General features: G+C 36.7%; 1 pseudogene; it reads left to right on the top strand.

Annotated features, from left to right (window-relative positions):
- Window positions 1-4,642: 4,642 nt before the first annotated feature.
- On the top strand, window positions 4,643-5,242 carry LOC114089341 (N-alpha-acetyltransferase 50-like; annotated as a pseudogene).
- Window positions 5,243-27,474: the final 22,232 nt, after the last annotated feature.

Here is a 27,474-nt window from a genome sequence, read left to right as displayed (position 1 = left end):
ATAGAGTAAATCAAATAACTGCCTACATAGCTACTTGTAGTCATCTATTTTTATAATAATCGATGCCAAGAGACTACCAAGGTTAACTCAGGAAAAGACCATGTAGAGTGATATTTTGGCTTTCAATTATTTAGTGAGATGTAAATCCAAAGATAGTAATTCAAATTTTTATTATATTTATGTTTAATGATTTTGTCTCTCAACCAAAAGATACATAGTAGAAAAATTTCTACTCTAGTGTGTTCACTATTGATAGCAAACTAAAAACCTGAAGACTCAATTTAATAATATAACATGTTTGATGAAAAAAATAAAACAAACCACATAGCCATATAGCTATGCACAACATACTCCCATAGCCATGGACCACAAAATTTCCATAAAAATAATAGCAAACCTAATACCTAATGCCTCAGTATCAACAAGATATATAGAAATCACACAAAATAGACCCTCAAGTATAAAGATAATAAGAAAAAATAAATTCATGGTGAAGCACTGTATGACAAAATAACTGGTTTAAAAAGAAAAAAATGTTCCATGTCTTCAGAATTACATTATTGGTTTAGATTATGAAACTTCAGAAGTATTCTTTCCTATTAGTTAATGATTATTTTTAATTCATAGCAGACATCACATATATTACATTAAATTGAATTTTTTTGGTAGCAATAATACCAACAATTTTATTAAAACACAAACAAGAATGCAGTATTATTTTCAAATGCTAGTAAAAAATCATTACATTTGTCTAGCTATTACTCATATTGACAAATGTCCTAAAGGCTCTGAAATATCCTATTGCTAAACCCTGACTTGAGCATGTGCATTTAAGAAAAATGAGTAGTATTTATTTGTATAACCACTACTGTGGATACCAGCCCTTTCTTATACCTTTGTTGGATTCATGTTTCCCCTTTTGAAGTCCACAAATCTTCCAATATACAGTAAAATGACACTCTGCTTTATATATTCCACACTCACACCAACCTTACTTGATTAGCAACTGGCTTCTCTCAAAAACCTTCAGTATGAAATCTCCCTCAATCTGACTTTATTTTGTTTTCAATGTTTCTCCTTGTTGATGAAAACATTTTCTAGCAATTCTAAAAAAAAAAAAAAAAAAAAAAAAAAAAAACTTGACAATACACATGCCAGTAACTGAAAGTCTCTTCTTCCCAGAACCAATTCTAAGAGTTTGGAGCCCATCTTCCCAGACATTTTTGTTTTCTCCTTACTTACATGAACGTATGTTCCCATAACTATTACTTTTTACATAAATGTAATTTAATAATCTCTATATATATTTATGAAGTTTTTGCATGATTATTTTAGTAGTCATACAACATTCCACAAATGCATATAAATGAATGTATTCAAGTGGACATAAATAATATATGTGTTTGTATATATACAGATATAGATATAGATACATAAATGTAATTTTTAGGTCTTTTCTTTAATAACAAAATCTGCAATTTTTGGGGGGTCTATCTTTGTGCAAATATAAGTAATTTCATAGAAGTGACTCATATAAATGTATCATTAAATAAATACCTGAAATTGTGTCTAAACTCCTCTAGAGGAGAACTTTGATTTAATGTTGATCATCACATCGTTGTAAATATTACTTGGATATTTAAAATAAGCAACACAATTTAAAAAAAAAACACGAAATAATTTCCAGCAGTTAATATAGTGACATAGCATAAGAAATCTTACACTTTTTTATACTCTCTTTTCTTTCCCACTCCCAATTATGTATTTTTCTGTCCAGCTGTATAAATTTAGATTATTTTTTGGAAAGTATTGATGGCTTTTATAATATAAAATGATTCAGTAAATACCAATTAAGTTAATAATATGTTAAATCAGTTGCTCAAAAAAAATTCATCAGGATTATGTTGATCAGACATTCCTTTAACTTAATGAAGTGGAACACAGTGGCACATGCCTGTAATCCCAGCCACTTGGGAGGCTGAGGCAGGAGGATCTCAGGTTCAAAGTCAACTTGAGCTGAGGCCCTAAGCAATTTAGTGAGACCCTGTCTCAATATTAAAAAAAAAAAAAAAAAGAAAGAAAGAAAGAAAAAAAAAATAGGGCTGGAAATGTGATTCACTGCTGTAGTCTGGCTGGGCACAAATCACAGAGCCACCACAAAGCACTTGAATGTTCAAACAGGAAACTTTATTGCCCAAACTCCACCATCACTCCAAGCACACTCCCCGGAACCCTCCCAGCTCTCCCCTGGGCTCTGCGCCTATTCTCTCGGATCCGTAAGAACTCAATGGGAACTCCAAAGTAGTGGGTGCCCTAGGCAGCAAAAGCCATCCTGTTGCTGGACAGTAAAGGTCTATATACAATTGAATACACAGCTTAACATAACCATCATCATCTCAATGGCTCGCCTCTCAACCACTCCCTTCTGGCAAAATGCCATGCATCATCCCAACTTGGCTGTGGTCCTCAACAATTCACTGGTTAAGCTCCCCTGGTTTCAATTCCTGGTTAAAATTAAAAAAAAAAAAAAACAAAGAAAACGTACTGAAATGTAGATACAGCTTTCAAGCATCCATCCCATATTTCAAAGTTTCAAAAAATAACTAGAATTGGATTTTATCCTTAATTTAGCTATTATGTTGACTTCATTTTAAATGGAAAAAATAGCATCATTTTTCATTTAATGCATGGTGACTTTTTAATAATAAGTATGTTCTGAATGCTGGTGATAAAGGCCCAAATTTTCTACTAGTCTCTAAATAATTCATATGAGTAATGAGCTACAGAAAGCTTTGTGAAAAATCATTTAGTTTGGAGGTTAAGAGAGTGGTCACTGAAATTAACATCTCAATTTGAATTCCATTTGCAGTACTTACTGAGTAATGTTTGGCAAGTTAGTTAATCTATCAGGTTGCTTAGTTATGTCAAATATAAAATGAGGAAAATTCAATACAATGCATGATGCATGGGGAGAACTCAATTGATGCATACAGAATAACACTAAAAACTTTTTATGATCTACCACACCTAATTCAGAATCTTTCTACAGGCAGCCTGACAGAATTCAATAAATTTTTTTTTTTGCATAACTTTCAGATAGACGTTAACAGGTGGTTTGCTTATTTAATAAAGAGTGGATTCAAACAGGTAATACATCTACACCCTAAAAGAAGGAAAGATTTTTCAGATGGTCTACCCTCTTCTCATCTATCTATGTTTTTAGATATATCTTCCATTGATGAATGCTTCTTTAAATGGCTTCCCATTTTGCTTCCACTTATCTAACCCCTTCTTATCTAATAGTCATGCTGAGAATGATTTTCTTTGTTCTATTTTAGTTTGTTAATCAGATTTAGAATCTCTTAAAATCAGGTAAATATTTCAGAAACTTTCTCCACAAAAGCCACTTTGAACACTCTTGCAAAGTGTTCCATATAGCATCTCAAATCCAAACTCATTATGGATTTTTTTTCTTTTTTTGTTACTATCGTTTGAACTCATGGCTTCTTACCTCTGAGCCATATCCCTGGCCCTTTTATTTATTTTTATTTATAGAAAGGGTTTAAGTTGCTTAGAGCCTCTCTAGGTTGCTGAGGCTGGCCTTAAGCTTACCATTCTCCTGCCCTAGACTCCTGAGTCACTGAATTACAGGCACGTGACATGGGACCTAGCCACATCATAGATCTTTATACAAATTAAGGCATTTGAGATTTCAAATCCATGGTCAGAATCGTATCACATATGCCTGATAAGTGCAAGAATTTTTGAGTAGGAGTAACTATAATTTAGTAGAAATAGTACTGAAATAGAATGAAAGTTTTGATAGATTGGTCTTCACTTTCCATTGTGGATTTCTGTTCTATAAATAAAGTGATTTCATTAAGGTCCAAGTCATATTTCAAGACATTTTATTGTGATACTATTATAATATTTGGAACTCTAAACACATTTGCAACAAAGCTATTACAGACAATTTAAAAAATATTTTTCAGTTGTCAATGAATCTTTATTTTACTTATTTATATGTGGTGCTCAGAATCTAACTTAGTGCCTCACACATGCTAGTCCAGTGCTCTACCAATCCCAGTCCCTATTATAGGCAATTTTAATGTAAGTTTTTCTATGAAAGTTTCATATCCTGAGAGTCCAAAGATTAGGATTCTAGTATGGTGCTTCTCATTATATATTGATTGCCTTATACTATGCAAGTCTGTTACTGTCTCTAGACAAGTTGCTACTTTTTATTAATGATGTGATAGTTACATGAAGTGCTCAAAAGCATTCTCCAAATGTTGAAAACACTGACAGTAGGTAAAAAATATCCCCATTTACTTATTTCTTGCATTTCACACACTAACCTGTGTTTTATCAGCTTTTACTAGAAGCACATTGTGAGAGAGAGTGATTATCTCCACTTCACAAAGATAACTAAGGCTAGAGCCTAGGACCCCAAGTGCACGTGTGCAGAAGAAGTAGCAGCACCAGCCAATGTCAGGACACACCCAGCCCACTGTGGAGACCCAGGGCAGGCTGAAGTCCTTCGGCAGGATGTTCACTGGTCTGGTTGGGGGCTCCTAGAGCTGGGTAATGAGGCCATCTGTGGTAATATCGGTGGTAGTGATGGCCTTGGCAGGTAGGGAAGATGAAAGGTAGCCAAACCCCTCCGGGAGATGTAACAACATACAATATTAATCAGTTGAAGAGATTAAACTAGGTCATCTTTCCAGTCAGCTAGAACGACAAGTTGTACAATTTCAATGATACTGCTATAGCTGCAGCATGCTCCAAAGTGGATCATTTTCAGAATCAGAAGACACTTGCCATCATGACACTAGGATGTCTCACATCTTGCCAAGCCTAGGGATTGGAACTGAAATGTTAACAAAGTCTTAAACATCTGTGAGCAAGATGGCAGTTTTAGTTGTTGTGTGTTTAGTTGTAGATGGATAGAATACCTTCATTTCCCTTATATTTATGTGGTACTGAGGATCAAACCCAATGCTAGGCAAGTGCTGTTCCATTGAGCTACAACCCCAGCTCCAAGATGACAGTTCTGACAATGTCTATCTGCAATCCAGATCAACAACCAGTCAGCAATTGATGCCTATGTAATTTTGCCTTAGAGATTACTGAGACAAAGAGCTACTTGGAGGAGATAGAGTCAGCAGGTGCTCATGTGCTTCAGAAAAACCTCAAAGTCCCTTTTGGTCAGAGTGCAGATGATCAGAAAAGTGACAACTGAACAAACTATAAATGAACCTTCTTGTACCTGCTTGTTGCCAAACAAAAGAGAGGACTGTTGATTATCCCCACCTTTCTTCCCTCCCTTTTACTTGTTTTTTTCTCCTTTGTTTTCTTTCCCCTAGAAGTTTTAATACTTTCAAGGACTTTTAAAAAGGATCATACTTGGATTGTTTTATTTCTTTTATTTTTGCAAGATGATTCGATTAAAGGAAGTGTTACATGGTCTCCTGGGAAACTGAGATAATGTGAAGATCCTCCTTAACCTGGTTCTTGTAATCATGCTAAAAAGATTTCAGACATGTTGTAACAGGGGTTCACTGGATGCTTTGACTATATCCCTTGTGGCTTTGAAACTTATATATATATTTTTTTCTTTTTTCCAACCTTCTTCCTGGTCATCTTTTCTCTAATCTTCTCCTTCCTGATCTTTTCCTCTCTGATCTTCTTTTTCCTAACCTTTTCCCAGATCTTCTCTGATCTTCTTTTCCCTAATCTACTCCTCTCTAATCTTCTTTTCCCTGATTTTCTCCTTCTTGATCTTTCCTCCCCAATCTCATTTTCTCTGAATCACCTCTACAACAGCGCCCTGTTCCTGCTGAGGGGCAGAATCACAGCCTTTGGGACAGGAGTCCTTTGTGTTTCTCTTTCTCTTTTGCTAGCAAAGCAATAAAACTTCTTTTCTCTTTTTTCTTGTCTTTTTATTTTTTTCAAAAACCATGTCCTCATTATTGAATTGACATCGGGGACAAGGACTGAGATTTGAGCAACAAAGTCACTCATAGTAACAAACACGACTTTATTAGAAGAGTTAGGAAAGAGAACAGTCTCAAGGGAGAGAGTGGGAAGAAGAGAAGGATGGTGCACCCCTTCTACTTTCCACTTTTAATGGGAGTCCCAGGGAAGTTTGGAGTCCTGCCCAAATCCATCTTCTGACTTTTTTTATTCCTGGGCATTTTTTTAAAGTCTTTTTAATTATGTACAACATCAGGATAGACCCAGACATTATCACAAAAGTATAGAACACAACCCAACCCAAGTCATTCCCCATAATTTAACCCTGCCCACCCCATTTCACTCAATCAATTTATGGTTTACTTTCTTTTGTCATTTAACATCCTGTGGATATATCCCATGGTGGGACCCATTGTGCCACATCCCTGCACACACATACTAATGTTTGGTCAGATTCATTCCACTGTTCTTAACCCTTCCAGTCCCTTCTTCTTTCTTCTCAATCTCCTCCCTCTATACCTTCTGACTTTTGACTGACAGCACAGGAATAACATGGACCTCAAAGAGATGGTTGGTGTGGTGCTCACAGGGGAAATTGAGTGCCCTGATTTTTTTTTCTCATTTTCTGCCTACTTCATTTGTTTATTATTCTTTGAATAGCCCTTAGCAAGCTTTCTTTTTAAAGTTATTGATATTGTAGCTGCCCAGATGATTGGGGGTTATGATAATTTTATTGATAAGTGAGGGTCCAGGCCAATTATTAGGGTGTGATCTGGAAACAACAGTTTTTCTGAGGGGTTAAATTTGTGCCTTGGGGAGATTTTACTATAACTAAGCCCCCACTTCCAGGTGCTTATCTTGACAGATAAGGCTCCCTGTGGTTTTAAGTCCCTCTTCCTTCTCCTTCCCTGCTCACCCATTCATGGCTGACTAGCTGCCTAACAGGAAGGAGGAGGTAGCTCTGTTTAGTTCACACTAAAAATTTATAGTCCCCAAATTTGAGATCTCAGCAGTTTTCAAATTTTTTTTAGCTCTTTTTCTTATCTCATGCTTTCATGTTAAAGGGCAGAACCTACAAATATTATTTATTTCTGAAGACAAAGCAGAAGCAACAGCGATATCCTGTTTTCTAATTCAAAGACAAGTTTAGTGTGTTTGTGGTCTTTTAAGTTTCTCAGGACTAAACATTGCCTTCACTCCACATTAGTCCTTCTGAGCACTCTGAGATTTGGACCCTTGTTATCCTTGTAAGAAATACAAAGTTTATTTGTGTTTTTAAGCAATTTCTTTTTTCTCTTCTTGCTGATGGATGAGGCAGTTTGGGGTAGTATTGTTATACTTGATCTGAAAGTACTTCAGTTATATGCATTTTTGCTAAGGAGTTAGCTACTTGTTAGTATGCTTGCTTCTCCTGCTATTGACCAATAGTGTGTAGGTTGGTGAGTTCAATTTTTTATTTTTTTTTTAATATTCCAGCTATAGTTATCACCTTTAACTGACCTAAAATTTTTGCTGTTATATAATTTTCCCCCTATCCTCTTCCTTTACTAAGCCCAATAATAACTAGTGTAACCTTAAAAATAGAGTTGATATCCTTATAGGTCCGTACTCTTTAATCAAACTAAAGCAGGTATTTTCTCTAGCACATATTTTTAAATATTTAAAAAGGAAGCTTAGATGAACTTGTGACACAAAAAAATGTATTTTATATCAAGTAATGCAAGCTGTTCATTAAAAGTGTGGCCACTTAAACTTTGTATAGGAAAGAATATCTAGACAGTATTTTTGAGAAAAAAATAGCCATGCTATTGCTTATCTGTTGGAGAACAACCCAGATTTGATTATATTCTGTACCTACAATATTGAGTTCAAGAATTTGGGATAGGAGAAAGTGTTAAAAGTGGAGAGCAGGTTGTTCCCTGCTTTGAGTTACTCCATGATTTATAGACTACAGTTCTCAGACTAAGTCTGAACCTTTTACTCCCTTTTGTAAAGCTATAGTTTCCCATAAATTATTCCATTTTGAGTTTACATGCTAAGTTAGAATGATTCTATACCTTGTTTGAACAAGTAAATCACCACCATATACCTGGCACAATTGTAATGAATAAATAAATTAATCATGCCAGTAAAAAATAACTATCTGTGAACTTAACAATTTAATCAGAAACACATTCATGCAAGAGTGTATCAAACTCAGAAAAACCAGGCGCACAAACTTATTAGCTTTGTGAGATTCAATCCCCTCACTTGAGACCTATAAAAGAAGGAGAACCCTGAGACTGGACACAGCAGCACCTTGACCTTTTACCTGGTCATTTTCCATGAACCTTGCCCAGGAAAATCACCACAGTGATGAACCTTTGAATCCTATCTTTAAGCTTTAGCAGAGTGCAATAACTTGCTCACATCAATCCCCCTCCAAGCTGACATCAAGGTGACACCATGAAACTGCTGAATCTGTCTACACCTTGGCCTAAAATAAGTTTCCGTGCTTTGAGAGTTCTGTCCCTGAACAAGATGTTTGATTGGTTCATAATGTTATCTGACCACCTACAGTAACTCTTCACATGCATATCGGATCTATTTTTGCTCTTAGTTCAGCCTCCTGAACTCTCATGGCTATATTTTGTTAGCCTTTCCGTAACTAACACACTTACACACATACACACACACACACACACACTTACACATACATTTGTGTAAAGTGTGATGTGACTTATGACTACCAGGTGACCCACAAGTATTTAGTGAACTTCCACTGAGGAAAGTGGTCTAGCCTGTGAATTTATTGTTATTCAATAAATTCTAACATTGTGGAAAGGCTCGAATATGTTTGTTCAATATTATTGATGTAACTTGTTCATGACATTAAATAAATTGCTTCAAGAACAAGTAGAAGCATAAAGTGTTAATAATGCAAATGACACTGTGACCTCCTCTACTGACAGAACTGGTTTTGTCAAATTGTTTTATGGTACATGGGAAGTAGCATTAGTATGTTGATGACTTTATAAGAGATGTCTGCATTACTCATGTTCTCCTACTATTGCCTCATTTTCAAAAATTAGGATTTTTTTTAGATTGTCAGTAGTGATGATTCAAGAAATGTTCTCATTAGACTTTAAAACAATGAACAGGGCTTGAGCTTTCTGTCATGTTGATAGGAACAGAGACACATGAGCAGTAGGAATATTAAGTTAAAGGAGTAATTCTATAAACTGGGCTGAATATGCTGACTTCCACATGCATTTTTTTTAAAGCAGTTTACCTGTGCCCTGCCTGGTTTAAGTCAATAGTATATGGCACATTCCTCAGCAAACTACCTATTATTTCTAGGAGAAATGCAGGCCAAAAATGCCAACAAAGAAAACTCAAGTTATCCTAAAGGGAGGGGAAACTTTTGGGATCCTTAGGAAGAGATCCTGGAACTCAGGGAGGTAACTCCCTTGACCATAAAATCTTTAAGTATAGGTTTCAATTAGAAATGGTCAGCATGGGCCAAAGTGACCTAGAGTTCTTCTGGTAGTGGGGACTTGGAAATTTGATGACTTCCTGCTGTCAGTCAAAAGTCAAGAGGTGAACTTAGGTGGGACTATCTGAAAACTTTCCTGAGACCCCCAATAAAGTTGGAAGGCAGGAGTAAGTGCTCTATTCTTCTGAGAACCCATTCTCTTTCTTGAGAGTGTCTCCTTTTCCCATCTAATAAAATCATGCCTGTTAACTCTAAGCAATATGTCTGAAACCTTCTGGGCATGTTTGCATGAATTGGGTTGAGGGGAGCCTTTGGTGAATGCCTCAATTTTGTGAAAGGCCTCAACACTGTAACAATTTGACTTTTAAAGAAAGTTTGATTAATAATATCTTTTGTTTTATGGAAATTTTTGGTTAAAAAGTTTCAATTCCAAATAGGTTAAATTACAAAATTAGTTTATGGAATGTTTTTACACACTCTATAACCTTAAATTTGTATTTGAAAGTGTGAGTCAAAAGTAAAATAGATTTCTACAGTCTTCATTAAGTGCCAAGAAAAATATAAATATGGAAGATTGTTGGTGAATGAGTTTATAGGCTTCTCATCCTAAATTAGTAAAAATGTAGAAAAATCATGCTGGTTTCTTTATTATCAGTTCCTTTAACAATCCAAATATAAGCTTAGAAGAAAACTTTAGCTTTAAGCACCTTTACCTACATGGATAAGTTTCAGCATGTCATTGCCAAGAACAGAGTGCTTAAGTTAGAGAGTATAATTAATGTGAAGAATTTAGCCATTTTGTAAACTTACACATACCAAAATGATTTTTGATAGATAACTGAGTTTTCTGAGATGACATTGCCTCTATTTCTACAACCATTTCCCTGAACTATCTAAGCAGTTCTATGAATGCATCCTTAAATATGGCAATTAAAAGTTGAACAGCTGTCTCATGACAATTAGATACATGTTATTTAAAGAGGAAAAAGATATTAAAGCTTGAATTAGGAGAAGGAAGATGGCGGCGAGGGGAGTGCATTGCCCCCGTGTGCTGCTTCACTGTGTGGGAGTATGACAAGTCAGGACGGCTAAAGGATATCTTGTTAGGAATTTCCAGCAATAGTGGGGTGCTCCAGAACCTGGAGGAAGGATTTCCATCGCACGAGGATCGGCTACGGGGACTCAAACGCGAGAGGTTTGTCGCACGGAGGGTAACACTGCTTATTCAGCAAATCGCCCCGCGGCTAGAGTCTGCAGCGCGCGCTGGGATAGAGACGCAGGGTTACAGCGCTGCAGTTTCTGCCAGCCGCGCAAGCACCGTACTCAGGGCTGAATTCTGGGTTCGAGACGGGGGAAGGAAGCGGTCCATCTCGGTTCTCCACACCGGTCAGACCACAGAGGAGGCCAGCAGCCACCATGTTGGTAAACTGACGTCACTATCCCTGTTTTCGACTGACCGCAGCTCATTCAGCCATAGAACAGGTAATTTCAGGCTGCAATTCGCCTGCGGCTTGCAGACAGATTGCTAGGGTTCAGCGCCTGGGTGCTTCTTAGAACCTGATCTTATCGGAGCGAACACCGAGCGCGGGGCGGCTGAGTTCCGGCTCCCAGAACCGTCCCGGAACTGCCCTGGCCCAGGGCTGCGGAGCCTGCGGAGGCTGCTTCTTGGACCCTGCCCCTATCAGAGCATACACCAAGCACTAAGCAGCCAAATTCCGGCTCCTGGAACTGAGCCCGCAGGGACTGCTTCTTGGAGCTTACACTTATAGGAGCTTACACCGAGCACGGAGCGGCCGAGTTCCGGCTCCCGGAACTTCCCTGGCCCGGGGCTAGGAGCCTGCGGAAACTGCTTCTCGGTCCGGGTCCTGCTGAGGGCCGGTCAGGACTCACCCGGTGCTTTGGTTGCCCGGCAAGGGGAACGAAATGCTGCCATTCGCAAAGGATACCAACATGGCAGAGATCTGATGTCAGCAGAAAGCGGCGGAGGAGAGAAATTCATCAATACTAGCGGTGACATAAGCAGTTGGTCTCCTGGTAGGGGGGGGTGAGGCACAGTCACCCGAGTCTCCTCAATTTGTCGTCGAGCCAGAGGGGAGGAGCTGGGCCGCCGCCAGCTCCCGGAGCAGGCCCAGCGGCTCGCCAGGGTGGTGACCGCGTGACCCCAATTGGAGAGGGGGCGGAGCAGAGCCACCACCCGCACCCGCAAGGTGGGCAGACCCGCGACCCAGTGGTACATGGGTGTGGTAGGAGGGGCAGGGCAGAGCTGCCGTTCGCGCTTGCAAGGTAAACAGACCTGTGACAGCCTGGCGGGTCAGGCCCAGTGGCCTGCCAGTGTGGTACACACGTCACCCCAACTGGAGTAGGGGCAGAGCAGATCATTCTCCCAAGCCCGGATCAGGCCCTGCCGGTGTGGTGGTCACGTGACCCCAATTGGAGTGGGGGCGGAGCGGAACCGCCACCCGTGCCCGCAGGGTGAGCAGACCAGTGATCAACCTGCAGATCAGGCCCAGGGATCCGCAGGCGTGGTAGGAGGGGCAGGGCAGATCCGCCGCCCGCGCCTCCAAGGTAGGCAGACCTACAACAGACCTGCGGATCAGGCCCAGGAGCCTGCCGGCGTGGTACAAACACCACCCTAATTGGAGTAGTGGCAGAGCAGAGTCGCCGCCCGTGCCAGGAACAGGCCCAGCGTCCTGCAGGCGGGGTAGTCACGACACCCCAATTGGAGTAGGGGCAGAGCAGAACCTCCACCCGTGCCCGAAAGGTGGGCAGATCTGGGACCGACCAGCGGGACAGGCCCAGTGGCCTGCCGGTACGACAGACACGTCACCCCATTTGGAGTAGGTGCAGAGTAGAGCCGCCGCCCGCGCCTGCAGGGTAGGCAAACCTGCAACCGACCGGCGGATCAGGCCCGGTGGCCTGCCGGCGTGGTACACTCGTCACCCCAATTGGAGAAGGGGCAGAACAGAGCCGCCGCCAGCTCCCAGAACAGGCCCAGGGACCTGCCGGCGTGGTAGCCACGACACCCCAATTGGAATAAGGAGAGAGCAGAGCCACCGCCCGCACCTGTAGGAAAGATACGCAAGCAGTATGAAAAGACAAGGAAAGAAAGGACCACAAGCAATGCAGGTCAAAGCAACTTTAGAAGAGGTAACAGCTGCAGCAGATGGAATGTCAGATAAAGAATTCAGGATATACATGCTTCAGATGATCTGGAGTATCAAGGAAGACATTAAACAGCAAAATCAGACAATGAAAGATCACCTCGACAATGAATTACGCAAACAAATCCAGGAAGCAAAGGATCAACTATACAGGGAGATAGAGGTTATAAAAAACAAACAATCAGAAATCCTAGAAATGCAGGAAGCAATAAACCAACTTAAAAACTCAATGGAGAATACTACCAGCAGAGTAGAACACTTAGAAGATAGAACATCAGACAATGAAGACAAAGTATTTCAACTGGAAAAGAACATAGACAGCTCAGCAAGACTGTTAAGAAACCATGAGCAGAACATCCAAGAAATATGGGATAACATTAAGAGACCAAACTTAAGAGTCATTGGGATACAGGAAGGTACAGAGCTCCAAACCAAAGGAATGAGCAGTCTATTCAATGAAATAATACGAGAAAACTTCCCAGACTTGAAGAATGAGACAGAATCCCAAATCCTAGAAGCCTACAGGACGCCGAATGTGCAAAATCATAAGAGATCCACACCTAGACACATTATAATGAAGATGCCCAAGATACAGAATAAGGAGAGAATTTTAAAAGCTACAAGAGAAAGGAAGCAGATTACATTTAGGGGTAAGCCAATCAGGATAACAGCTGATCTTTCAACACAGACTCTGAAAGCTAGAAGATCCTGGAATAACATATTTCAAACACTGAAAGAAAATGGGTTCCTACCAAGAATTGTGTATCCAGCAAAATTAAGCTTCAGGATGGAGGATGAAATTAAAACCTTCCACGATAAACAAAAGTTTAAAGAATTCGCAGCTAGAAAACCATCTCTTCAAAACATCCTCGCCAAAGCATTACAGGAAGAGGAAATGGAAAATAACAATGAAAACCAACAGTGGGAGGTAGGACAGTAAAGGGGGGGGGGGAATAATCAAAGAGGAAAACAAACCATGTTTAGTAACAAAAATAAACAAATATGGCTGGAAGAACAACCCATATCTCAATAATAACCCTAAATGTTAATGGCTTAAACTCACCAATTAAGAGACACAGGCTAGTAGAATGGATCACAAAACAAGACCCAACAATATGCTGCCTACAGGAGACGCTTTTGATAGGAAAAGACATACATAGGCTGAAGGTGAAAGGTTGGGAAAAATCATATCACTCATATGGACTTCGGAAACAAGCAGGAGTGTCCATACTCATATCAAATAAAATAGATTTCAAGCCAAAGTTAATCAAAAGAGATAAAGAGGGACACTACATACTGCTTAAGGGAACCATACACCAACAAGACATAACAATCATAAATATTTATGCCCCAAACAATGGTGCAGCTATGTTTGTCAAACAAACTCTTCTCAAGTTCAAGAATCTAATAGACCACCATACCATAATCATGGGAGACTTCAACACACCTCTCTCGCCACTGGACAGATCTTCCAAACAAAAGTTGAATAAGGAAACTATAGAACTCAATAACACTATTAATAACCTAGACCTAATTGACATATATAGAGTATACCACCCAACATCAAGCAGTTACACTTTTTTCTCAGCAGCACATGGATCCTTCTCAAAAATAGATCATATATTATGTCACAGGGCAACTCTTAGACAATATAAAGGAGTAGAGATAATACCATGCATCTTATCTGATCATAATGGAATGAAACTGAAAATCAACGATAAAAGAAGGAAGGAAAAAGCATACATCACTTGGAGAATGAACAATAGGTTACTGAATGATCAATGGGTTATAGAAGACATCAAGAAGGAAATTAAAAAATTCTTAGAGATAAATGAAAACTCAGACACAACATATCGGAATCTATGGGACACATTGAAAGCAGTTCTAAGAGGAAAATTCATTGCTTGGAGTTCATTCCTTAAAAAAAGAAAAAACCAACAAATAAATGATCTCATACTTCATCTCAAAATCCTAGAAAAAGAAGAGCAAAACAACAGCAAAAGAAGTAGAAGGCAAGAAATAATTAAAATCAGAGCTGAAATTAATGAAATCGAAACAAAAGAAACAATTGAAAAAATTGACAAAACTAAAAGTTGGTTCTTTGAAAAAATAAACAAAATAGACAGACCCTTAGCGATGCTAGCGAACAGAAGAAGAGAGAGAACTCAAATTACTAGCATACGGGATGAAAAAGGCAATATCACAACAGACACTTCAGAAATACAGAAGATAATCAAAAACTATTTTGAATCCTTATACTCCAATAAATTAGAAGATAGTGAAGGCATAGATAAATTTCTTAAGTCATATGATCTGCCCAGATTGAGTCAGGAGGATATAGAAAACCTAAACAGACCAATATCAATTGAGGAAATAGAAGAAACCATAAAAAGACTACCAACTAAGAAAAGCCCAGGTCCGGATGGGTTTACAGCAGAATTTTACAAAACCTTTAAAGAAGAACTAATATCAATACTTTTCAAGCTACTTCAAGAAATAGAAAAGGAGGGAGAACTTCCAAATTCATTCTATGAGGCCAACATCACCCTGATACCTAAACCAGACAAAGACACTTCAAAGAAAGAAAACTACAGACCAATATCTCTAATGAACCTAGATGCAAAAATCCTCAATAAAATTCTGGCGAATCGGATACAAAAACATATCAAAAAAATTGTACACCATGATCAAGAAGGATTCATCCCTGGGATGCAAGGCTGGTTCAATATACGGAAATCAATAAATGTTATTCACCACATCAATAGACTTAAAAATAAGAACCATATGATCATCTCGATAGATGCGGAAAAAGCATTCGACAAAGTACAGCATCCCTTTATGTTCAAAACTCTAGAAAAACTAGGGATAACAGGAACATACCACAATTTTGTAAAAGCAATCTATGCTAAGCCTCAGGCTAGCATCATTCTGAATGGAGAAAAACTGAAGGCATTCCCTCTAAAATCTGGAACAAGACAGGGATGCCCTCTCTCACCACTTCTGTTCAACATAGTTCTCGAAACACTGGCCAGAGCAATTAGACAGACGAAAGAAATTAAAGGCATCAAAATAGGAAAAGAAGAACTTAAATTATCACTATTTGCAGATGATATGATTCTATACCTAGCAGACCCAAAATGCTCTACAAAGAAACTATTAGAGCTAATAAATGAATTCAGCAAAGTGGCAGGATATAAAATCAACACGCATAAATCAAAGGCATTCCTGTATATCAGCGACAAATCCTCTGAAATGGAAATGAGGACAACCACTCCATTCAAAATATCTTCAAAAAAAATAAAATACTTGGGAATCAACCTAACAAAAGAGGTGAAAGACTTATATAATGAAAACTACAGAACCCTAAAGAGAGAAATAGAAGAAGATCTTAGAAGATGGAAAAATATACCCTGTTCATGGATAGGCAGAACTAAAATCATCAAAATGGCGATATTACAAAAAGTTCTCTATAGGTTTAATGCAATGCCAATCAAAATCCCAACAGCATTTCTTGTAGAAATAGAGAAAGCAATCATGAAATTCATATGGAAAAATAAAAGACCCAGAATAGCAAAAACAATGCTAAGCAGGAAGTGTGAATCAGGCGGTATAGCGATACCAGACTTCAAACTATACTACAGAGCAATAGTAACAAAAACAGCATGGTACTGGTACCAAAACAGGCGGGTGGACCAATGGTACAGAATAGATGACACAGAAACCAATCCACAAAACTACAACTATCTTATATTTGATAAAGGGGCTAAAAGCATGCAATGGAGGAAGGATAGCATCTTCAACAAATGGTGCTGGGAAAACTGGAAATCCATATGCAACAAAATGAAACTGAATCCCTTTCTCTCGCCATGCACAAAAGTGAATTCAAAATGGATCAAGGAGCTTGATATCAAATCAGAGACGCGCCGTCTGATAGAAGAAAAAGTTGGCTACGATCTACAGTCGGTGGGGTCGGGCTCCAAATTCTTCAATAGGACACCCATAGCACAAAAGTTAATAACTAGAATCAACAAATGGGACTTACTCAAACTAAAAAGATTTTTTTCAGCAAAAGAAACAATAAGAGAGGTAAATAGGGGGCCTACACCCTGGGAACAAATCTTTACTCCTCACACTTCAGATAGAGCCCTAATATCCGGAGTATACAAAGAACTCAAAAAATTAGACAATAAGAGAACAAACAACCCAATCAACAAATGGGCCAAGGACCTGAACAGACACTTCTCAGAGGAGGACATACAGTCAATCAACAAGTACATGAAAAAATGCTCACCATCTCTAGCAGTCAGAGAAATGCAAATCAAAACCACCCTAAGATACCATCTCACTCCAGTTAGATTGGCAGCCATTATGAAGTCAAACAACAACAAGTGCTGGCGAGGATGTGGGGAAAAGGGTACACTTGTACATTGCTGGTGGGACTGCAGATTGGTGCAGCCAATTTGGAAAGCAGTATGGAGATTTCTTGGAAAGCTGGGAATGGAGCCACCATTTGACCCAGCTATTCCCCTTCTTGGTCTATTCCCTAAAGACCTAAAAAGAGCATGCTACAGGGACACTGCTACATCGATGTTCATAGCAGCACAGTTCACAATAGCAAGACTGTGGAACCAACCTAGATGCCCTTCAATAGACGAATGGATAAAAAAAATGTGGCATTTATACACAATGGAGTATTACTCTGCATTAAAAAATGACAAAATCATAGAATTTACAGGGAAATGGATGGCATTAGAGCAGATTATGCTAAGTGAAGCTAGCCAATCCCTAAAAAACAAATGCCAAATGTCTTCTTTGATATAAGGAGAGTAACTAAGATCAGAGTAGGGACGAAGAGCAGGAGAAGAAGATTAACATTTAACAGGGATGAGAGGTGGGAGGGAAATGGAGAGAGAAGGGAAATTGCATGGTAATGGAAGGAGACCCTCAGGGTTATACAGTGGAGGGGGTAGAGAGAGAGGAGGGGAGGGGAGGGGAGGGGAGAGGTGGGGAGGGGGGAGGGGGGAGGATGGGAAAGGCAGCGGAGCACAACAGTCACTAGTATGGCAATATGTAAATCAATGGATGTGTAACTGATGTGATTCTGCAATCTGTGTATGGGGTGAAGGTGGGAGTTCATAACCCACTTGAATCAAAGTGTGGAATATGATATGTCAAGAAATTTGTAATGTTTTGAACAACCCACAATAAAAAAATAAAAAAAAATAAAGCTTGAATTAATTATATAAGCTTCCTATTATTATAGTTTTTCCCATAGTACTCAAAGATTTAAACTAAATTCTAAGATTTTAAAGAATTAATTGTCCTACATCAAACTTTCATTAAATAATCCCATCCACCTACAGAAGAGAAAATGTGGAAGAGGGCAGAAGCTATGAAACAGGCTAGATTTTGGACCCTTGTCCCAAACCCCAGCCCACCTCAATGAACAGAGCTTATGTGAGCCTCAGGATGTTCCTTTCATGCTGCCCAGTGTGGTTATCAGAGGAGCTAAACTCCCTGAAGTGTAAACAGCAAAATGCTGTTTTTCAAGTTTGTCCAACCATCCCCAGGAGTATGAATGGAAGCTTCCAATTTTGACCTAACATAATCTAAGCTGGAAATGTTCCTGTTTAAGAAGACCTCATATATATTGCTTACATCTCATGCACCTGATTTAAAACCTGGGAACAAGCATTTGGTACATGCACAATAGCACTTTGGGCAAGACATAGGAGTCTGTCAATCACCCCTTGATTAGTTTAAAGCACTCCTAAAAAGCAACCCACCAAAGGTTAACAATGAACCCAGAAGTTCTTATAAGCCCAGATCCCCTCTGAGTCTATGGGCAGATACCTTTGTCATGTTCCTGCTGCACTATTTTAGCATATCTTCCTCCAGTAAACACTTTTTAACTGCTTCTCTTTGTCCTGGTGAGTTCTTCTCACTTTTCTCACTGCATGTGCACCAGTCATCACCCAGGTTCCATGACAAGCTGGGCATTTGTTCATATTCCTTTGGGGAAAACTGATCTAATATCCCTTGTTGAGTTGATTGCTTTGATATATGGGAAAAAAATCTTAGAGGTAAAATAGTAATTCTATTAAGAAGATCACAATAAATATCAATATTTTAATAATTGATACTTTTATTGTGGAGCAAATAGTTTACAACTATACTGAACGGAATTTTATTTTAATTTTTTGGTACCAGGGATTTGAACTTGGGGCACTCAACCACTGAGCCACGTCCCCAGCCCGATTTTGTATGTTATTTAGAGACAGGGTCTCACTTAGTTGCTTAACACGTTGTGGTAACTGAGGCTCTCTTTGAACTTGAGATCATCTTTCCTCAGACTCTGGAGCTGCTGGGGTTATAGGTATGCACCACCGTGCCCAGTATACTGTATGAAATTTATATATAGGTTCTAAAGAAGAGAATCTGTAAAGAAATTTATGTAATATATAATTTGTCCATATTAGTTTTCATTTTGGGAAAAGGTTCTGATATATCTTCAAAGCAGTTTACTCATCAATTGAAAGTCCTCCAAAAAAACGTTATTGGGAAAGCGTGGTGTGTGGTCCTTGGAAAGAAAAACTACCTTAGTTTTTGGAAGAAATACTTTGAAAATAATTAAATGGCTAAGTTTACTTGGTGCAGTAAAGAATTAAACTTGAGCTAAGTACCGTGGCACATGCCTATAATCCAAGAGGATCCAGATATTGATCCAGCAGGATCGAAAGTTCAAAGCCAGTCTCAGCAAATTAGTGAAGCTCTAAGCAACTTAGTGAATTGAGATTGACATTATTAACCTAGGTACATGTATGAAGACACGAATAGTGTGACTCTACTTTGTGTACAACCAGAGAAATGCAAAAACTGTGCTCAATATGTGTACTATGAATTGAAATGTATTATGCTGTCATGTATAACAAATTTAGAACAAATAAAGAAATAAATGAGTTTTTAAAGATAAATAAAAAAATAAAAAGGACTGTGGATGTTGTTAAATGGTTAACTGTCCCTGGGTTCAATTTCCAGAACAAAAGAAAAATAATCTTGTCAATCTTCACATTGCTATTGTATCTGAAATAAATTTATGTGATGTTCTGGTACAATAAATAAAATATAAAAATAGAACTAGAAGCAGGAGAGAGAATAAGTTGCATTGCTAATGAATTACAGAAGGGCAGAAAGAGAACTGTGGCAAGGCCAAGACCAGTATGGTTTTACTATTTCTTCTAAAGAAATATTGGTACCATTTACTTAGAGAAATATACAGAAAAGTAGGTTCTATTTTTAAGAATAGAATCAAATTCAACATTCATGAAGATATGGTCTCTATTAGCAATTTCAAATTACAACTAGGAAAATAAGATTGGAAATAAAAATGCTTTTATTCTACCAATTTAAATATATATTTGAAAACTTTAATTAAAGCTGTTTAAAGAGGTGATTTGTGATTTAAATATTATTTGAGAATTTTTTAAAAGTTTAAAAATTCAAATTTTCAAGTTATTTCTAATTTGCTTCCAAAATATATCACACAGAACAAGTATATGAAACCAAGTGTTCAAAATTTTCCGAGTTCATGGCAAAATGCTTACTTTTACTTGATGTGGCAGAAACACCACGCTGTCTACAAAATTACTCAGATGTCTGTTCAGTAGTGAGTAATTGATGCTGAAGAAGAGCTCTCCAAATTTGGAGTACATTTTAAACAGAGTATTTCACCAAATGAATGCTCACAATGAATCATTATTTGGGTGAAATATAAACTTCAATTGCTTAAACTCCTGAACCTTCAGGGAGTATTGCAGAAAATAACATTATTTATCTAATATAGCTGTTGATTTTTAAAAGCATATCCTGATTTGTAAAGACCTATTCAACAGATTTATTAATAAAATTTCTTTTTTACTACACTACATTGAAGACTGTTTTCCCAAATTTTAAAAGAAAATACTCAACAGATAATTGTATCATATCAACACCCTTTGTAAATTATGATATTCAAACCAAAAAAGAATTGGCAAAAGATAGACAAATAGACTCATGTAACAAAATAGAAAATATGCCAACAGATGCATATTTCCCATCACTAGATTCATGACAGTATGTAAGATGGGCAAAGATTTTTTAAGAACACAAGAAGTGTTAATAAAGAAGAAAATTGATTAATTATATTTCAGCATAATTAAGACACTATTAAGACAGTAAATTGAGAAGCCATGGAACAGATAACTGAAATATCAAGAAAATACATGTAAGGGAGGGAGAAGGAGAATAGCATGGATGGTGAAAGAGACCCTCATCACTATACAAAATATATGTATGAGGATGTGAATTTGGTGTCAACATACCTTATATATAATCAGAGATATGATAAATTATGATATAATGGTGTATTAAAAATTATAATGCAAAAATAAATAAATAAATATTTTTTAAAAGAAAATACATGTAACAATAACATAACCACAAAGTAGCTAACCCAATAGATAAAACAGGAGGTAATTTTGAGACTATGCTTTACAAAAGAAAAATTAAAATGGATAATAAACATATATAAATGGTTTATACTTATAATGTTTAATCCACAGCAGTGAAAATTAAACCAAAAAATTAAAAATATGCTCACCCTGATCAAAGAAGCAAACATATTCAATGACTGGATTTTAGTGGAAGCAGAATATGAATTGGTACTACCACTCTGGGAACCACTTTCATAGTTTTTACCATAACTGAACATACATATTCCCTAAACCAAGAAATTTTATTTCTGGCACATACCATTCATAGATGCACAATTAAGTTCATGAAAAGATATGCTTAAGAATATTTATGAATTATCTCTTACAATTTCTCAAACTGGAAACAACCCAAATGCAGACCAATATTAAACAGATGAAATAGTCGTATGCTCATAGACAATACTATATAGCAATAAAAATGAATCCACTATAATTACAACCTATAACATGAATAAATCCTAAAAACAAGTTAAGTGAAATAAACCATTCACAAAATATAACAGATTGCATGATTTCATTAATATAAAGTTTAAAAAGAGACATAGTTATTCTTCTGTGTTAGACAAAAGAACAATGGTTACTCTTGGTGCTCTCTCTGTGGGTGGCAGAATGGACTGAGAGTAGATAGAGTCCAAGTATGCCCTTAGGAACTACTCTGATTCTGTAACTGGTGCTGGTTATAGAAAGAGTTTTTACTATATAAAAATGATTTTGTGCTCTTATTGTATTCTTTTTCTAATTAAAATGTATAAGTAGATAGTCAAACTGTCTGGAAAATAAAATTAATTAGCCATATTTTTGCTCTTTAGTCTAACATATTTGTAATCTATAACATTCATATTCTAAGAAAGAAGTTCAGAAATGTGATAAGCCTCACTAGCACTAGTTTCATTACATACAATTTTATATTGTTTACTCTGCTTTGATTTGATTAAAAGAGCTTTGAAATAACCTAAGATAAAGGGATATCTGATAGTTACAAATCATAAAAACAGTCTCAAGTATATGAACAATAATAATGTCTCTAGAAATGAAATGATATAAAAGAATATAGGAAATGCATACAATTTATTGGAATGCCATTATCTGAATTATTGAGGGTGAAGTTTTATTAATGATATTTATTTTTACCTTTTAACTTTCAAGCCTTAGTACTAACCAATGGTAGCAGGAGGCTAAGATCTTCTTGCATTTACTATTCTTAAAATTACTATCCAAGATCACATAATACAAATCATTTTGAAGTGAGAATGGTGTTTATAATTATATATTACATTTCCTTTGGACTTTCTCTAGTATTTCTCTGGAAGGAAATTTCCTTAGAGGAGAAGTTACATTGGGAATTCATAAATAGGAGCAGAATAACAGGGAAGCATTTGATTACCTCTGTCCACCTTAATATAAATTAGTTCTTCTTGTCATCTATATAAAACATAGTACTGACCATTTTTCCATTGAGTACATTTCCTTTTATGACAGAGAAATAGACTAATTTACTTAACATAATAAAAAGAGAGGAAACTATATTGCCTGAGCCACTAACCCATAAAATATAGCACTTCTGTTTAAAATAATTTATTTTCAATAAATCTAAGTCTCTGTAGGCTTAAAGAACTCCTCGGAGAATTTTTTTTTTTATTTAGCAGAATTTTATTCCTCCTTTATTTATTCATTGTAGATACACTTATGGTGCGCCTACTTAGTGCCAGGCTGGGCTCTGAGAATATAATGCTAGTTCTGGAAATGCAGGAACGAGGAGGAACTTTCCACAAGAGGCTCACAGATCAATAGGAAGACAGATATACAAGCAGTATTATGCCTTCAGTATAGCAGGACCTTGTGCTCACTATTAGGGAGAAATTATTTAGTTTCCTCCACTTAGGACCTAAGCAAACCTGGATGGAAATGTTTGAGCTTATTTAAATGTATTTCCACCCAGTTTCCTCACTGGTGATATTTTTAATAAACATAGTAAAGTATCACAATGAAGAAATTATTACAAACACAATCCTTTTACCTTATTCAGAATTCTTCAGTTTTACATTAATGTGTTTTATATTGTTCGTGTGTTGGTTTATCCTATTTTTTACATGTGTGAATTCTTGTGATCACCAACAAAGTCAAATCACAAGAATCCCTGACCCCATTTCTAAAGTGAGGTTATAGCAAGACCCTAAAGTTTCTATGGTGGCCATTCTCTCTCTCTTCCTCTTGGATCATTCACTCAGGGGCATACATCTGACAGGCTATGAGCCATGCTGTAGGGAGGACCTGGCACTTATTGTGAACAACCTTGTGAGTAAGCATGGGGGTGAATCTCTCAATCAGGGCTTCAAGTCACTGCAACCCTGATTGATAGCTTTATGGTCCACTCAGGAAATACTCTTCATCATCTCTACCCAGTGAACTGTTCCATTCCACTCCTAAATCAGAAAAAGATGGTCTTGTCTGGAGCTTCTCAGATATGTGCTTGATCATGGGTCTGGGATTCATGCTGCCTGTTAGTTAAGGCTAGGATTTGTGGAGGGGGAGATTCCAAGAAACTTATCATAAGATCATCTGTATTTTAAGCACTGTCTTCTTACCCAGTCTCCCTGCTGCCATTTACTTTTCATAGTACTCAAATAGATTGTTTGTGAATCTTAATTCAGATCAATGATGATAGTAGGTTACAGTGTGCTTATTGGAAATGACATGACACTTTGTTTGGTCACCTGCTTGGTCTGATACTTTATTTTTCATAATATAATGATAACTTTAATAATAGACTAATGAAGTATAAGTAATTTCTAATACTACTGATAATTTTTATATTTATATGTAGGAAAATTATAAATATTGTGTGGTGGCTCCAAAGCATAGCAAAATGGATTCTTAATAAAACCATTAATAATTCTACATACCCAAAATAATGTTTCTTTCTTCCTCTTTACAAAATAAAGCATGATCTACATATGGTCATCAGATTTCACATGGGCACCCTGGAGAGATTTTCTTAGCAAATTTCAATATATTGAGACACTTATATAAGCTATCTATTGTAGGCTGAGTGGTGGTTCTTCCAAACTAAAGTTAATACATCATTTTTATGTTCTATAGGCATTTTATCTCAGGATTTTCACTTCTATTCTAACAGAATGATCCTTAGTAATAATATTGACTTAACAAGTTCTAATGCCAATTCTTCTATGTATGTGGCTTGGATATCAACACTAGCAGTCTAACTGCCATATCTACTTTTTAAATTTAGAAATAAAAATGCAGAATCCAGTTTCCAAAATTTATCTACTTTCTCAAAAATGTTTTGTTTTGATGTGTGTGTGTGTGTGTGTGTGTGTTTTGTTTGATTACAGAAAACCCCACAGAAATTGAAAGCAGGGTTTTTACTTTGATTTTTTCATATTACTGTTTATGTCTCCACTGTCTGTGATTAAGGGGAACTGGGAGATGCTGCTATCTGTATCCCCTCTGTTACAGATCACTCAGGTGTTTTAGATGTCTTTTTTTTCTTTCTACCTTCCTTCCTTTCAACATTTTCTTTAGAACTTCAGTTGTCATATCTTTTAAAAATATTTGAATAGTTTCCACTATTAAAAAAACAAAAACTTTAGGCAAAATAAATTTTACAGTTTAAGCATTAATGGGTTCATGAATCAAGCAGCACTCAAAACTGGCAGGGATCCATAGCAGCATGAACAGAAGGCTTTTATAGAATGAACATGAGAAAAATTCAAGAAATCATTTTTATTGGCTACAGTAAACATGTGTATTATTTAGATATGATCCAGTGGGAAGTCCCAGTTAGAAGTTCCTTGGCCGTTTCTGATTGGTTAAGCTTCAGTTTTGTTTTAGCATTTACAAGGAACTTCAGTTTGCTTACCTAGGAACCCCAGAGCACTGCATTCATCTCAGCCTAGTGGCCTCTCAATTAAATATATTTAACACAATTTATCTATTTCTTTCTTGCAAATACAAGGTTTCCAAAAGAATAATTCAAGTGTCAAAATCTATGTCACCCTGTCACCCATATACTGCTTCCCTTGACAAACATTAAACTTAAACCTTTGGGTATTTTTTCTCTTTGTATGTATTAGAGATAACTATTTATGGTAATTACAGTACATATTAGTTGATTCATAATCATCATACAATCATCATATGATTTACATTGGAATATTCTAGACAATCATATTATTTTGCATATTGAAAAACACTTTAGACAGCATATCGTAAAGCAATGAATAAAAGAACATGAAACATTTTTTATTCTCTCATTTCTCTTTTTTAATATGTATATACATCGTTTTGTGCATTGTTTCATGTAATCAATTATATTTTTAAATTAATTTTTTTAAATCTTAATTTCCACAGCACCATTGTAACATAGGTATGTGTGCATACAATAAGCACATAGGCCTCCAAATAGGTCTGTCATATAAAAGTGACTGGAATTATAAAGTCCTGCATTTGATTTCCTTAGAAATCACATTAAATCACACTAAACCACCTGATACACTGGGTGGTCTTAAATGTCTGCTTTTAGGACTGACTGCTCTACTTCAGAACAGGTATCTCTGAGTCACTCAGAAATGTCTATGTCTGTTAGAGTGTACAGCATGATTTCTGAAAGATATTTGCCATTATTTATAATTTGTGGAATGGATAGTGAATAGTATCAATAATTTTGGTAGTTCAAAGAATAACAGTACAGTCTACACAGTAAGACCTAGTGATTATTGGCTGAAAGCTCTGTAAGGAAGTACAGTGTTCCCTTTCCATTGCTGTAAATAACTCTCAAAATAAATGTTTCTGTTTCACATTTGAATCCAGCTGTTGTTCTCACCAAATGCTTTACCAAAGCCATATGAATATCTTATTTATATGTTGGTAGACAACTGCAAGTTGTTTAAGGAGAATAAATGTTGAGATGATTAATTTATGAAGCTCTTTTTTTTTATTCTTTGGGTAGTTGTAATAATAAAATTTTCTACAGAAAACCTTTTATTACTTATGAGGCAACCTGTATAGGTCCTGATCTTCTTTTTGATAGGAAAGAAACACAGCAGGCATATTAGATCCATACCTGTGGTCAGAAGGTCAATCCCTGTTATCCTCAGCGTCATCTTCTATTCATGTGTCTCACAGTACCAGATCTTTTTGTAACCTTTTCATCCAAAGCAAGTATAGGTTATTGACACAGAGACTTCTCACTGTCTGGAATATTTCCCAGTTGGAAATCCAGAATTTCAGCTAATATGCGGAATTGTTCACAACGCTAGGTAAATAGTTTTCTGTTCACTTTTAAGAGTAATTTCACCTCTATCAAGCACCTGGCTCTCAAACTGATTCAGATAAAATTAGAAACTGTCATGGTTTTCTGTATGTGTGAGACTGATAGAAATCAATAAAGTATATATTGAATACCTATGGCTAAATGCTACTAATAAGAGGAAAAAAGCATACTTGATCATGCTGTAAAAGAGCATTTCTCTGACAATGGAAAAAAATGAACAGCTTTCTACTTTGCATCAAGTAGAGTGCAACAGATGATACACAGACATTAACTATAAATATAATCTAAAAGAACCAAAATATCCTATAATGACTGCATTTAAACTAGAGATTAATTTCTAAACCTTAGATCTTGATGTTTAGATATTTCAATGTTAGTAGCCACTTCACATCCCTTCTTCCATAACTGGTGTAAAATCATTTTATCAAATATCTCCCCCTAATTATTCAATTGTTGTGTCTCATACCTAGCATGGCCATATAATTGATTATCCAATAGAGCATATTTTGAAAGCAAACAAAGGAATATTAGTAATTGCATTAGCAAAATAAGTAGATACAGCAACTGTCCATGACATATTGTCATCCCAAATTGGATCTATACGGCAGGAAATAAAACAGTGAATTCTGGCAATAGTTTGAAAAACATCAGGGACCATCCATCAAACTATCTGACCTAAATTAGAAGGATTATATACAATAACTTAAATGATATAAAATGTTTAACATTTTATAAGGATTTTATATTCGATTTGTAAGGAGAGTCTGCAAATAAAGATTTTTGGATATCTAGATTATTGCTTAAATCTCACTCCAATTAAGCTTTCCATTGTCTTTTAAAAACAAACTGGGAGGACACAAAGGCCTTCATATAATCACTAAATTACAAAGAACAGATGTGAACCATTTACGGGTGAATGTGCATGCTGGCAAAGAGAAAACACGATAAAACAGCATGTACCAAACCAACCAGATTGGCTTTTAAATGACTCATACTTGTGTGATTACTAAAGACAGCAACAAAAATAAAACTGCTCAC

Source organism: Marmota flaviventris, chromosome 4 (genome assembly GCF_047511675.1).
Source record: "Marmota flaviventris isolate mMarFla1 chromosome 4, mMarFla1.hap1, whole genome shotgun sequence".
Lineage (NCBI taxonomy): Eukaryota > Metazoa > Chordata > Mammalia > Rodentia > Sciuridae > Marmota > Marmota flaviventris.
This window is presented reverse-complemented; position numbering and strand designations above follow the sequence as displayed.